This window comes from Anneissia japonica, unplaced genomic scaffold, assembly GCF_011630105.1.
Source record: "Anneissia japonica isolate Jap-2015-1 unplaced genomic scaffold, ASM1163010v1 scaffold3436_len560460_cov161, whole genome shotgun sequence".
Lineage (NCBI taxonomy): Eukaryota > Metazoa > Echinodermata > Crinoidea > Comatulida > Comatulidae > Anneissia > Anneissia japonica.
The window spans coordinates 133,311-138,231 of record NW_022751570.1 but is presented as its reverse complement, the minus strand read 5'-3'; the positions used below and the strand labels follow the sequence as shown (position 1 = coordinate 138,231).

The following is a 4,921-nucleotide window of genomic DNA, read 5'->3' as shown; positions in this document are numbered from 1 at the left end:
GAATATACATTCAAACTTTCCAAGGTCAAATAATTTCTATGTTGAACTTATTTTACATGCCAAATTTTCCATTAATTAACAATCAAATTTAGTCCATGTCAAATTACTTTCCTTTAGTTTGAATGAAAGATTAAAACAATGCTAAGAAAATGTTCAAAGTATTTTTTTTAATGTATATCAATGAATACACAAAAACAAAGCTGTCTCTTATACACATCTTAATGTTCTGGTCTGGGTTACACTTCTTTGAAAGGTCCATTAAATCTGTTACATGCTTGATGCTGGCTTGGTTTTCTCCTGACGTATTTTCCTAAGATGCCAAATAGGGAAAATATCATTTCAAAAATTCAAAGATGCACTGTCACTTCGACAATCGGAAAAAACATTTACCATGACACACACATACTAAAACTCAATATTCAAACATTTACAACCATTTGAGTATGAGAATGCTTACATTTGCTTTTAGCAATTTTATTGTTTATTGTATTTAATATTGTTATACAGTATTATATTAACTATTGTGGTTTACGATATGTTTAATCTTTAAGGTGATTACATTATGTGTACATAGTACAGTAATTTTTTAATTCGATTTTTTATGATTTTACAATTTTCTAAGGGACAGTGCCACATTAAAAGTTCAGTTCTCTGCCGTATTTGTGCCAGTATATGATTTTTACCTGAAAATAAGGTGATTTGGATGAAGTAGATAGGCCTTATACCATATTTTACATTATGAATGTAAATTTATACCTTAAATCTACTTTTCATTCCAATTGTTTGTGCTTTCCCAAAAAGCTATAAGCTGATTGGACTGAATCAAAGAATTTGAACCACCAACATCTCTATTGTGAGACTACAATAAAGAGTCATAGAGTTATATGCGAGTACAAAAATGCCCTTTTGCATGTTATTTCATCTGTCTGACTAACTCTTAGTTTGGTTCAGACAACAGCATACAATTATTAATTATACTAAATGGCAGTAGCTATGGTACTTAAGCATTATTACAATGTACTGTATGTTCTGATACACAAAGTCTAAATACCTTGATGACATCATGCTTGAAATCACCCTTAATCTACCCCAGAATTTGACTTAAATTATTTTTTTTGCTGTAATTTTCAGTATGTAAAATTTTTAACTCCATGGCTTACATGTCCTGTTGAATTTCCAGATTTATCTTCTAAGATCTTAAACTTGGTAACTAGCTCTGGCTACCTCAGTATACTCAGCTGTTGTTGGATATCTACAAAAAAAAGGTGCAAGGGGAAAAATTAATGTATCAAGATTAACAATTAGTGAATAAACATGGAAAGAATAGTGTTAAAATAGATGAATTAAAGTATTTTGAAGCTTTAGCAATAAACCGTCTTGACAGTGCATGCATTATAGTAGACTTCATTACTTTTCATAGTACTAAATGTGAGGATGCCCAGGTAATAAATTGAATCAATGAGAAAGTCATGGGTAATCAGAAGCAGGTCTGGAAAGAGGAAACTGCATCAAATTAGTACAGTAGTAAAACTTTAAGTAGTACTCAAAAACATAATAATCAGGTTAAATACTTACAGAGTAAATTGTATCATGTCTTCAAATAAACTTTGTATGCCTTGACAACACCGACTTGTCCTGCTGTTTCAAAAGATCTTCCATATCATGTGGTAATACAGGTACTTGGTAAGGTAAAGGCCACTTGGATAAAGAAGGCACATCACAGGCCTTGGTATACAGGTGAACTAGTAGTAAAATAAGTGAACCATGGATAGGAATTGAATATACATTCAAACTTTCCAAGGTCAAATAATTTCTATGTTGAACTTATTTTAAATGCCAAATTTTCCATTAATTAACAATCAAATTTAGTCCATGTCGAATTACTTTCCTTTAGTTGGATAGAAAGATTAAAACAATGCTAAGAAAAAGTTCAAAGTATTTTTTTTAATGTATATCAATGAATACACAAAAGCAAAGTAAAGGAAGAAGGGCAGGAAATTATTTTCCAGATAGTGCAATGCTTAATTATAATGTATGTTTTTATACCAAATTTAGGAGTGCAACTCATCAGAAGCTATGGCACTCAACATCATTTGAATTAAAATCGTAGCCTTTATGGTAAAACTTCCCGAAATGCTAAACAAAACGGTACTGTGTGTCCAAACACAGTACCATCGTTTAGAAAAATTTTACCATAAATACCATAACATAACGTTTTGGGAAGTTTTACCATAAAAGCACTTAGAGGGCATCTAAAATTTTCAGTCTTATTTAAGTTATATGTAGAAAAGCTAATATTTCTTAATTGTATTAATCCCCTTCCTTAAGTGCAATTTTATTTTTCAATTCGTTTTTCATGACCTAAAAGGATTTTGCTTCACATTACTTAGAAACCCCTCGCCCCTCCCCAACAACAAGTATTTCTGAACACTCCCTTACCCAGTTGGTTAATTAATAATATCAGGTTGAGGTTAAATGACATGGGCATAAATTGTCTTATTCAGGATTATGTTTCTGTTTTATATTTACTTTGTTGATAGGCCTAGGCTATGCCATATTGGATATAATTTCTAGGCATAGGCCTAGGCCTACAGTCAAGCGTATTATTAGCCTATGCTTAGGCTAGTAGGCCTAGGTACATATGAAAAGAAAATTTTTTTGTCTACATTTCCAAGTTTTATGTCAAAATATTCTAGCAGAAGACAGTGACTGATCAGTGTCCAAGAAGTCTTCCTATTATAGGTCTAGGCTGGCCTTAACGGATTTATTTAATTTTGCTTAAAGTAAGCCTAGCCTAGGCTACGGCCTAGGTTTTAGGCTACGGGCGGGTGCCTGGGGGTCTATCTAGGCCTATCTGATAGGCCCCTAGGGCTATATATAGGCCTAACCTAGGTAGCATATAGGCCTAGGCTAGGTTTGGTCTACTTACTTACGCAGTTTTGTTATGGCCAAATGACTGATGAAAAGAAGAACAACCGACCAATATAATGTTTCTACTTTTGATGGAAAGACGTCAACAACCAGACAAACAGTAATGAGGTTAACAAGACATGTGCATGAACAGAGGGTGCGTCGTCAACTGTCTGATTTCATTCTGCCGCCGGCGGGGAAAAAAAGCCTGCCCGCACACATTATTACACGCGCCTAACTGTCATTCGTCGTACGCGCGTGCACTTCTTTAAAGCCTGCCGCACACGACAAGATTTAACTGTTCTTCCTACCTGCTAAGGTGCTCATGTGAACCTGCTAAGGTGGATTTAAACCAATCATGCGAACCTGCGGCCCTGCCGAGGTGCCAATTTCAACCAGGCGAGGGGCTCATGTAAACCTGTTAGGTGCTGATTTGAACCCGTAAGGTACTGTGATTACTCAAGGTGCCTAATATTATGTTATCGCCGACGTTGTAACGCGTAGCAGCCCCGACGCAGTCGGGAAGGCTCCCTGATTCAACCGACCAATCAGCACAAAGCTTGGTTTCCATAAAATCGCTAACCCTATTGGCGGCAGTCGCCGACAGTTGTCGGGAAGGTTGAACCTGGTTCAACTTTGCTGATTGCATTGCAGACGAATCGGGGTGTCGGGGTGGGCACATGATCCTGTTTTGTCTGCAACGGTTGAACCAATTGTTCAACATGCACTGTTGGCGAAAGTGCTAGCGATGTTTTGACACCAACCAAAAGCTGTGGGTAATTAATTAGCGTATAGCAATTTTATGGAAACCAAGCTTTAACCTGCTAAAGGTACTCATGTTAACCTGATAAGGTACTCATGTGAACTTGCTAAGTTGCTCGAAAATGGACCTCTATGGGTGCTGATTTGAACCTTGTGGTGCTGTTGTGAACCCTGCAAGTACTAAGTTGAGCCCCAAGTTACGAATTTGCACCCTTGATGTGGTAATAATGAACCCAATGAGATTTTCAGACCACTTGAAGTTGCACCTTCTGTGTCAATCATGCCCATTTTTTTTACCACACGGCAACTAAATCACCCGTGTGTTATGTATATACATTTAACTGTTCCATGATAATAGGATAAGTGAAGAACTACCAGTGGTTTTTCATTTTAAATATAGGCCTACTTACTTCACGTAGGACTACACTGCGTCTATCGTTGTCGATGTAAAGCAATGAAAAATCTGTCCGTCATTGCTTAATTTTATTCACTGACGCTCTCCGTTATTGTAGGCCCTACAGATACTCAACCAAATCAAATAGGCTTTACAGAACCTGCTTGTCTAAAGAAATTAATTCTGGCCTATATTGAAACATTTTTCAAGGTAATACACCACATTTCTGTGTCGAACACTGGTATGAAACCCAAACAGAACATGTTTTTTAACCTTTTTGACAAAGCTAGACTTGTTCTTTTCTACTATAAAAAGGTACATTTTGCACCATCTGCATTTTCCGTTAACAAAAGGTGCAAAGATGAGCCTTTTAATCGATTATCTGAACTCTGCACCCTCTCTGCACCTTTTTATAAGAAAAAGGTGCAACTGTGCACCATTTTCTATCTTTGCACCTTTAGTTGCACCTTTATTTTTAACAGTGCAGATGATGTTTCGTTTTTTTTAGGCTTGTTTCCAGGTGATGGTTTAAAACTCATTTTGTCCTGGAAGCCGCTCTCCTTTAATGTTTTTTCGTAGTCTGGAGCAGCCTTGAGAAATGTAGTCTTGGAATCAGAGTTAGATATTCGTTGATTAATTGATGTAGGTATTTGATTTGAGATGGTTGGAGGATGGTTAGAGCGTGAGTCGACGTACAATAACTGGTTATTCGCCATGATAAACGGTTGGTAGGTATCGTGTTGTAGGTCCAGTGTAACATCGAGGATTTTGATGTTTGCATGTATGTGATGCGAAGATCAAAAGAGTGAAAGATGGATGTTATTTCCTTTTTTATCTTCTCACACTGTCTTGGTG

General features: G+C 36.4%; 2 long non-coding RNA genes across 2 annotated transcripts in view; one reads left to right on the top strand and one right to left on the bottom strand.

The window, feature by feature from the left end:
- LOC117121768 overlaps positions 1–4,921 on the top strand; it is a 57,765-nt gene that overhangs the window by 11,650 nt on the left and 41,194 nt on the right. The window lies entirely within an intron of this gene.
- Positions 220–1,613, bottom strand: LOC117121770. Its single transcript, XR_004447623.1, has 3 exons — positions 1,576–1,613; positions 1,161–1,252; positions 220–310 (listed from the first exon to the last, which is right to left on the bottom strand). It is a non-coding gene; the product is annotated as an uncharacterized LOC117121770 (long non-coding RNA).